The sequence below is a fragment of the Cupressus sempervirens genome, chromosome 6 (assembly GCF_028749045.1).
Source record: "Cupressus sempervirens isolate cs-2001-9-10 chromosome 6, ASM2874904v1, whole genome shotgun sequence".
Taxonomy (NCBI): Eukaryota; Viridiplantae; Streptophyta; class Pinopsida; order Cupressales; family Cupressaceae; genus Cupressus; species Cupressus sempervirens.
In genome coordinates, this window is record NC_143123.1 from 680510950 (window position 1) to 680521833 (window position 10884).

The 10884-nt window shown below is 35.8% G+C and overlaps 1 pseudogene; it reads right to left on the reverse strand.

Annotated features, from left to right (window-relative positions):
* Positions 1-7621: 7621 nt before the first annotated feature.
* Positions 7622-8277, reverse strand: LOC149554020 (calcium-binding protein KIC pseudogene; annotated as a pseudogene).
* Positions 8278-10884: the final 2607 nt, after the last annotated feature.

The following is a 10884-nucleotide window of genomic DNA, read 5'->3' on the forward strand; positions in this document are numbered from 1 at the left end:
TTGTACTACCAACATTGATGCTATGTATGAACATATTAAAATTACAATATGTTTGGTAAATATCAATGTTTATTATTGTATTTATTACTAGAACATTGATGCTACATACTAACATATGAAAATACCATGTATTTGGCAAATTTAATTGTTTATAATTGTATTTATTACTACCAACATTGATGCTACATACTAACATATGAAAATACCATTTATTTGGCGAATTTAATTATTTATACTTGTATTTTAATTGTTTATAATTGTATTTATTACTACCAACATTGATGCTACATACTAACATATGAAAATACCATGTATTTGGCAAATTTAATTGTTTATAATTGTATTTATTACTACCAACATTGATGCTACATACTAACATATGAAAATACCATTTATTTGGCGAATTTAATTATTTATACTTGTATTTAGTTAAGTTTTATCTTCACAGAATGAAACTATTGGTTGTTGATTTTTAATTTTTATGATTGTTTTACTTCAATCAAAATATGATCTTATTTAATTGTTTATAATTGTATTTGTTACTAGCAACATTATTGCTAAATAGTAACATACGAAAATACCATGTATTTGGCAAAATTAATTGCTTATAATTGTAATTAGTAAAGTTATATCTTTAGAGAATAAAACTATTGGTTGTTGATTTTTAAATTTTATGATTGTATTTACTTCAGTCCAAATATGATTTTTACCAATGACGTTATAATTTATGATATATTCTTTTTGAATTAAAATATTGGTATTTGATTCTAGAATTGGTATTTCTACTACCTTGTGTTGAATTATCATCTAGGTTATTACTTGTTTCTGTTTCACATTGATATTATTGGCATCTTATTTCACAATTTATTACGAATATACTATTGACCATGAAATACGATGACCTCTTTGTAGATAATGAGCTCTTCCCCTCAAAGTTGTGAGACAAAGCTCTCAGAAAATTTAAAATAAACAAAACTAGCGTTGAAAAAGAGATCGTGATTATTATGCTTAGCACAAAGAAGAAATTAGTATTCGTTGTCATATGCAACGCTAACAAAAAAAAAAAACTATGTGGCACATATATTGGGACACCCCAAATGGATATAGACTTTGTAGTAGTCTCTAAGAAGTTTCGTACTAGGATAGATGCATTGGCAAATATTGGAACATGCAAAGTATGCACACCTCTTCAACAGATTGTGTCCTAGTGTGTATTATATGTGTTCATGAAAAAGGGCGACATCGATTTGCAACATCTAATAATATGGATGCAGGAAAACAACCAGATGTGTTAAAAAATCTAACCCAAGTTGAAGAAATGCTCATAGCATGAGTAAATCCAATAGTTCAAGTAATTCATGCTCGTGGTGGACAATACAAATATTATGGTCATATAATTAGCTTTCCACAAGACATTAAATCAATAGTGAAATACCTCCCACACAGGATTTTAGAATTGGATGTTTTAATAATTTGATGACTCCATACCCATGGAACTTACTATGATTGCTATGTAAGTAGGGGTCATGTTTGGGCTACATTACAATTTAAGATAAAATATGACCCATACTATAAGGATGTTGTAATAGACGATGAATGTCTACAACAACTCCCATATAGAAGTATAGACATTTCAAGCATGCTTCATACTATTGATGTAGACAATGAACATGAGCTCTCAATTGAATTTGAAGGTCCATATGGTAAGGATGAAAATGAAAATGACATATCATACCCATCATCATTTATGGCTAACTTACCAAATAGACAACGTGAAATAGATATCATCAAAGAAACAATGCAAATTTTCGATGGCAAGGATACTATTATTCATTGGCCTGAGCTTGATCCTTCACCAATAAATGAATACAACACTGAAGGACTTTTGGATATGGCTTTTCCCACACTCTTCCCAAGTGGTATTGCATTACCAATGAAACCCCACTATCGAGAAGTTAAGATGCATGAATATGTATTGCACTTAATGAGATACCATGATAGTAGATTTGGGAGGCATCCAAGGTTCCACTATTTTGTACTAAATCTAATGATGCGACATCGAACTCAAGGACTCTCTTCTATTTTTGTCAAGAAAAATCTAGAGGACTCCATCCCAACCACCATTGAAAACCTTTGCCTGCACATACAACAAATACCTGACACTCAATTGGTAGAAGAATTGGTGCAGTTTGGATCTTCCTTGAGGGGAACTTGTCCGTATTGGAATAAACATCATGGTGAACTTTCAAATATGATCAGCCAGTTAGGAACCCCTACTCTTTTCTTCACCTTTAGTGTTGCAAATACTAAGTGGCTTGAATTACAATGACTATTTCCAAATGGCCTTCCATCAGTCCTATGAACAAATAAAGAATGCACAAACAACATTATCAATAACCCACACACCACTTCTTTATTCTTGCATGAAAGGTTCACAATATTCCATGAAGAAGTATTAGAAAAATTCTTTCGTGTGTCAGATTACTAGTATAAATATGAATGACAACATTGAGGATCAGGACATATACATGGGTTCATTTGGATTTCAGGTGCACCTACCATGGATGGACTCAATTGGCATAATTAGGAGGAGGTAGAATGAGCGAGGACATTTTTTGACAAATATGTCAAAGCATGGAATCCCTGCACACAATCTTGTAGAAACAACACCCAACATCGATCTTTGCAAGAAGATCCTTGTTTGTTGGATACAACTACTATCCTCTCTAGAGATATGTGTGCAAACTATGAGGAATTGATCAACCGTCTCCAACGACACTCACACTGTAGTGAAGCAACATGCTTACACAAATGAGGTAGTATTCTAGAGTGTCACTACAAAGCCCCATGGTTAGAAAGTGTTAGTTCATCTTTGGCTTGTGATGAGTCTGGGAAAAAAATGTATATGCCAGCACAAAATGATGACAGGATGAACATACACAAACCAACTATGATTTCGATATGGATAGCCAATATGGATTGCCAACCAGTTGTATCAAAGATGCTTGTACTCAAATATATAGCAAAATATGCATCAAAGGCAGAAAGGAAATTAGAGAGTTGTATTGATATGCTAACACACATATGCAAACAACAAGTGGGTAAAGACCATGCACTATCAACATATCATAGATTTATGTCTGAGATTATTGCAGATCGTGATATTGGTGCACAAGAGACATGTCATATGCTACAAAAGTTACCACTTGTGGTTAGTTGTTGCTCTTTTATAACACTAAATGTTGGACGTAAAGTTTTCCATTGGATTAACAAAAATCTAGGTGATATACATTACTAGTGAGTTATTTGCACTCCTACATACAATGGCTCGCTGAGTTGGAAGTAATGTCAGTAGTTGACACTGCTAGAGCATTCTCATTTTCAGCTGCTCACAAAGGGTGCAAGTGGAAAGTTAGAAAACAAAAGGCATTTGTCAATGTTTTTTCTTGTTTCTATAGTATCCTTGATGAGGAGTCTGAACAATTCAAGACATTTTGTTGGAGTGAGCTACTCTTGTACAAGTATTATCCTAGCATCTCTATAGATATTGGTCTCACTAAAGATGACATTGTTGCAAACTGGAAACAAATGAAATTAAATAACTACCATGTTTAGCATGTAGACCGCTTAATAGCTACAAAGGTTGACCATAAACAAGATTTAGATGAGACAATTGAGGTAGATCTAAGAAATACAAGTGAAATGAATGAATGGGAGTTTCTATCACATATGGGAGTTGTTGGTGGTGAGAACTTGAACACCCTTGAAATGCTCGGTCAACGTGACTTTGATAAAATAAACAATTGGGATGAATGTTCTATACCTTCCCATTTGCACAACACTGTAGAGCATTTCATAAGTACAAACAAGACATCCTAGAGAGATGACCACTCCATATTACAAGAACATGTTCCACTATGTCCAAGGAGAAGTTGCAACAATTAGATGTTGCTGTTTACAAGCATTTGGCTTTCTTCTTGTCTGAATCAGGCTACAGTAAGGAGCTTCTGATATATTTTAGGCTGGGCAGTGTAAGTTTGCGAGTTTGTCTGGATTGTCAAATCCAATAACAGCTTCCAAAGATCTCATTTTAGTACATTAGAGTTTGCCATTTGAATAAAATTACAAACAATCTTGAAATGCAAGTTCAAAGTTATGATATTTCAATTACAAATTTAATATAAATATGCATGCATAGTCAATATATAATCTAGGTTATTTAACTGCACTACTAGTCTAGTATTTGTCTTTAGAAATTAGTGTTCATTTGGCTAAGCAAACATTTCCTTGAAATTTGAACTGACATCAATGTCATTCAAGAAAAAATGTTTTAAAATGTTTGGAATTGGAGTAAATTGGAATTGGATTTCATATCAGTAATATTCCTATTGCTTGCTAAGTGTTTTCTGTTATGTCCAATCAATGAATTAAGGAATCAATTATGGTTAATTTTCCATAATCAAACAAGCAGTAGGCTGTTACGAACTCTTTAGCTAACTACTGCTATCAAAAAATGCCTTTGGATCCCCAAAATGATCTCCAACACTTCATTTTATTTTGTTTCCAGTTTTCCCTCTAAGAGCAGGGTTTGTATTCACCTATTTAACATAAAATAATGTTTTACTTTATATTAATCCTCTCCCAGAATTTCAACTTCATGATAGGTTATTATTCATTACAAACTTGATCCCTTTTAAATTGTAAGCTTAATTTAATGCTTAGGGGGCTTGGGCCAAATATTATAAAATTTTATTATATATAAGTGATTATAATAATCACTTCTATTATTAGATTTTGTTAAGACCAACTTAGGAAATAATTATAGCGATTTCCAATTTATCCGTAGCTCACTTATTTGGACCCTGATCTGAATTTTGTTTGAAGCTCCCTATCCACTGATGTTGTTTGACCATGATGAGCTAATTGGCAATTCCGTCATAAAATTTAGCAACCCCTCTAAAAAATAGGAACTACGCCATAAGTGTCCAGGCCAATCTCAGGGGCTTCCTAGTGTCATTGCTAACTCTTAGTTCATCCTTGAAAATTAGGGATTCCTCCTAAAATCTAAGAGATTGCCCAAGAATGGTCAAATTGGCTTTACAAGTCCTTATAACTTGTCACAAGCCCCTGAAAGAGTTCCTTATCTGTCTCATTCATCTTCGAGACCCCACTAATAGGCCAATCTTGCTAGCTAGTACTGACACTAAGGGATACGTAAAAATGGGGACATTACAACCAAACTATTTTTTCTTATACTGAACAATGTTGAATTGTTCAAAGTTCGTGTCTCCAACCCTCTTCCATTTAGGTGACATGGGTAGAACCCTTTAAGCACCTTCTTAACTTGTTCTTTCCTCATTGAAACTCCATTATTTCTTTGTGGAAACCTAGTACTTGTATGAAACTCATAATTAGTGACATGTAAAGGCTTAAGGAACAAGAATATACTCCTGTTTTGATTTTATTGATGGATTTTAAGTATTTTAACCTTCAAAAGAGAGAAAGAAAGGAGTTAAGATTGGAAATTCTGTGAAATCTACAAATAACATTCCTAAAATCTGATTTTCAAAATGTTAGGTATTACCTTCTTTTTATGAAAACTCAAGAAAATCAGAGAAAAACCTATGATTTAGAACTGATTATTAGCACTGCGAGCTTGAATGAAGATTTAAAAATCAATATTCTGTAAGTAATTAATGAATTTGATCCAGAAAAGCTCTTTGTTTTTCCTTCCCTTTTGCGATTTTTAGCTACAAATTTCTTCCTTTTCTGCAATTTTGAGCTGAGAACATTTTTCCTCATCTGCTAACCTGCAAGGGTACTTGTTTTTAAATGCATTTCAATTTGTATCAATGTCCTTTTATAGATTGTGAGAGCTTTACTTGCAAGAGTCAATGTAATTTTCCCATTTTAGTTAATATCAGAGTTTCAGGGATTAGCCTATTATTGTGATCCTTGTAGGCTAATTATTGTGGATAGAGGGTTTTTTGAGGCAGTGGCTTGGCTTGGGACGGTCTTATTTTCTCCACAATTTAGAAAGCTATAGGTTGGTCTTCGTTTGGCTCAGATTGGACTTTGTATGTGCTTAGTTTTGTGTGCTTACTATTTGTGGTAAGTTGGGTGTCGATTGAGATGGACCCTTTCTATTTTTGGGAAGTACATTTGGTCACATGGAGAAATAATATGTGTGACTCCTATTTCAGACGACATATTTAAATGATTAGTATTTTGGGAGTTATTATATATTTAGTGGCCAAATTATTATTAATTTATTAAATGACTTATTATAAAGTTATAATTTAACTTTATAACTTCACTTAAGTCGAGGGTTGAGTCATCATTGGAGGGTTATGCCTAAGCCAAATATTAAATGTTATTAAAAGAGTTGTGTAGGAAAGTTTCAAAAGCTGAGTTCTTTTGGGAAACTTTTGTAGTTTTGAAGTTGAGATCTGTTGGGAAGCTTTTGTCAACAAAGGATTATAAATATGATTCCTCATTATTATGGGGAAAAGGCCTTGCAATACTTGCTAATTCATTTGCAATTTCTATTTCCTCATTTGTTATGTTCTCCTCAAAGAATTCTTCCCCATTGCTCTCATCCAATTCAACTACTGGAGCCTCTCTCGATGCTTTAATCTGGGGGGTCAAGTTGTCATCCTAGAGTACTTGAGAGCTCATGTTAGGTTGATTCTTTGATGTGCCTTCTTACTATGATCCCCTTCGCCCAAGGTAGCTAGAGATAGTTGCTCATTTATTTCTTTGTTGCTTTCAAGCAACTTGCAATATAACTTTTGCTTAAGATGCATCTTCCTCCCCTTGTGTTCATTTTAGTAACTATCTTTTGCTATTGAGATCTCCAAACTTTCTAGGAATCTATAATTTTTTCTAGGTTGACCAAGATAATTATTGTCTTTGATCTTTCAAAGACGGATTTTGCATCAAACCCTATAAAAGTGCCTATTCCCCAATTTTTCTCCAAGATGTCCTTTCTCCAATGCTTCAATGACAATTTTTCCAATTTAACCAGTGAGGGAGCCTTTTATGCTTATCAATCTATTGGATTGAAATTTGATTCCTAGTCGATCTTGTAGAAAAAAACTTTCATAAAATAATGGCTCTTCTAATAGAATTTTGTTATGATATTTTAATCAATTCAATCTGAAGAAAAAAAGTTGCTAACTAGGCTTTGACACTTATCCACCCTTCAAAGGAATTTGCAAACTCCTTGGATGCCTCCTTGCATGTCCATTTGACAAACAAACTATAATTGTTGAAATGCAAATGCTCCCATCTCTACTATATATAGAATTAAGGACCAACCGTTCTTCAATGTCTTGTGAATAAACGATTGGAATGAGGTTCCTTCAAGATGCCTATTGCCAAGGGGAACTGAAATCACCCCAATGGCAACACTAATCTTTCAAGATTTTAAACAAGGTTGCCAATTTGCATCAAGAATTGTCTGCTCTGCCTATTACTGATAACAGCAAGATTCAATATTAGTACTACATCAGTTCCTGATTGAACTCGTCCTAGGAAAAAACAACATATTTGACTTTCCTTTATTTGGCATATCCATTGTGCAATTGCTAGTTTATTTCAAGATGTAAAATTAAAAGAATTGTTTTAAAGAAAATATGAACTTTTTCAAATTAGTGTTTGGGTGAAATTTGAACCATTTCAACTGTATGTTTTTGAGCAATAATATTACAAGTTCACCAGAATTCATTGGAGGAAATTACAGGATATGCAGAGGTTTTGCCAAACCGCCATACGAAGGAAGCAGTTACGAGCTTCACAAAGTTAAAACCGTTTTGAAGAGTTACAGAGGGAATTTAAATATAATCTATCCAAGATGCACTCAAGTTAAACATTTATCTGATCTTAATTTCTTCAAGATCACAACTATTTGAGTGTTTTTTCTTCCAATTCATCGGTTAGGGCTTTGAGCAGCCAATTTTCAGCCTCCGCCATGAAAGAAGAGCCAAGTCGAATCATTACAACAGAAAATGCATGCTCACTCAAAGCTCCGTCACCGCAATCAAACATTCCACCCCTAAAATAGCAGAATTTTTCGTCATGCTCTCTGCTGTAATCAAACCCATTTGGGGATCCGCCAGTAGACGAAACCCTTTTCACAGCGCCGACATTAAAACGGTACCGCTCAATTTCTCCGCCATTATTGGAAGAAAATCTTGGAATTCCGCCATTCAAGTATATCAACAGGAATTTCGATACTGAGTTAAGGATTTGAGTGGGGAATGGGGAGGTATTATAGCTTCCATCTTGACGCCTCAGAAAATCGTGTAATGCAAGTTAAACACCAGAAATGATTCGGAAATTGTTCATCGCCATTCATGCTTTGTATTCCAGTTAAAAACTATTAAAAAAACCGCCGTCAAGAAAGAATAAGACTTTCGAATTAGAAGATTGGAAATAGTTTTCACATGGGAGAACTTCTGGGAGCCTCCACGAAAGACACTAATTTAACGTCAATTGGCGGATTTATTCCGTTCGGTGACTTCGAAGCTGGACCTTTTCGTATGTCAACACGGGCTTTCTCGTTTTGATATTTTAATTTAAAATGAGGAGCACACAACTTTGAGGTCAAATTGCAGACCGTCCATGACTTTCTTCACTCCATTGGTGCTGTTTCTTTCAATTAATTTGTTTGGGTGCTTGTGTAAACGGGAAAAGTACTTCAATTTGTTTCCATGTGATTTATTATTATCAAGAGAGTATCAAAAAGAACTGTTCCATTGAAGTCATTAATGCTTCCAATGATGTTGTGGAAAGATCCTAGCTGTGGGCTTGGCTGGCTGACAATTTGCCTCCGGCTACTTGGGTTAGGTGTGGGGACTTTGATATGGTTGAAGTGGCCTCTGACAAAGACGACATTTTGCCCTTTCCCTGGGCAGCTGGGGAAAGGCAAGCCTGGTATTACATGCGCAATAAATTGGGCCTTTTTGATCCCAATACCAACTGCCGCTAAGATAGTGGGGTTTGACACATTTGGTCCAACTTTCGAGGTGGCTTTGACCACATATTAAAACGTCTTGATCGTGTTATGATCATTGCGCAATCTTTTTTCTTTTTTTTCTGAGGATCGAGATTTGCCTGTCATTCTCCTGCCAGATGTGATGTTATCTAACCACTCCCCCATATTTTTTGTCATTTCTTGGCAAACTACTGTCCCCAAGGTGGCCCACTCTTAGTTCTTCCTCAACACGTCTGTTTTGTTGCACGCTTCCACCCTCTCACACATCCAACGTGTCTGGGATTTGGAGCCATGTTCGCATTCCCTAAGGGGATGGATTCAATGGTGGAATGATGCCATTATCAGAACTGCTCGGTTCCTACACATCTATGGGCGTTAGTTGGCTATATTCAGAAAACGTTCTTATAAAGCCAACACCCTTGCCCTCAAAAAAGCCTCTAAGGCTCTCACCTTCAACCCCTTTGATGTGGATATGCAAATTCAACTTTCCAAACTTCGCCATGACAAGCAAATTGCTGACAACTATGCTAACCAAGGAGCCCAAATCAAGGCCCGTCTCCACTGGTTGGAGGTTGGCGATAAGGTCTCAAAGGAGTTCTTTCAGGCTCTCTGAGCCTGTCATACCAATGTTGGGATTAAAAAGATCAAACATGGAGCGGCTGTTCTGTCCAGTCTCCCCGACATCGTGCAAGCATTCGTTCATCACTATGAGAACGTCTTTGCTTCACAAGGAACTTCGGTTGCTCAAGAGGAAGCTCTCAAAATGTGTATCTCTGTTACTCCAAATCGCCTAGCAGTTGAGCAACGTGCTTTCTGTGAGCAACTTCTTTCCCTCAGTGACCTTAAAGAGGCAGTTTACTCCATGGCGGATGAAAAATCCCTTGGGTGTGATGGATTTCCTTGTGAATTTTACAAACACCTCTGGGAGCAAATAGGTCCTGATTTGCACAAAGTCTATCTCGAAGCATATCATTCTAAAAGCTTAGGAGCAATTATAAATAAAGGGAATATCAAATTCATACCTAAAGCTGGTGATCCTAAGGACATATGCAATTGGAGGCCCATTACCCTTTTGAATGTCTCTTATAAGATCATTGCGAAGGTGCTCTTTCTCAAAGTTAGGCACATGTTGCCTTTAATTGTGTGACCTACGCAAACTGACTTCATCAAGTCCAGATATATTCTTGACAACATCATTGTTGTTTGGGAAGGTATGGAATGGGTTCACAAGTCCAAGTAGTAGGCTATCTTTTTAAAGATAGATTTTGCTAAAGCCTATGATTGCATTGAATGGCCCTTTATCTTGGCTATGCTTCAAGCTCTGGGTTTTGGTCCCAATTTCCTTCAGTCCGTGGAGATTCTCTTTGGTGATGCTAATGCTTGCATTACCATCAATAATTTACAATCTAAGGCTTTTGGACTTTTTCGTTCAATCAGGCAAGGCTGTCCTTTAGCTCCAGCGCTTTATGTCTTTGCTACTGAAGGTTTTGGCTATTTGCTAGCTAATTTTGTGTCTTCAGGGCTAGTTCGTGGCATCTCCTTGCCTGGATCTTCCTCCCAGTTAGTCAATGCTCATTTTGTTGATGATTCCTTTCTTACTCTTCTTGAGGATGAAGAAAACATCCAAAATGCTTTAAATTGTCTGGACACCTTTTGTCAAGCCTTTGGCTCTACCATTCAATGGCATAAGATGCTCTGCTACCAGCAGTCATTCTTGCCAGCTCCACCTTGGCTCAACCAGTTTCAATGGAAATGGGTTTCTCATAGGGAAATCTTCCACTTTCTTGGCATTCCCTTTGCCTTCTAGGCTTCTTCTGTGGAGCTTTGGAATGCTGTGCTTGCCAAGATTAGCAAAAAGCTCGAATATCAGATCACCAAGCTGCTTT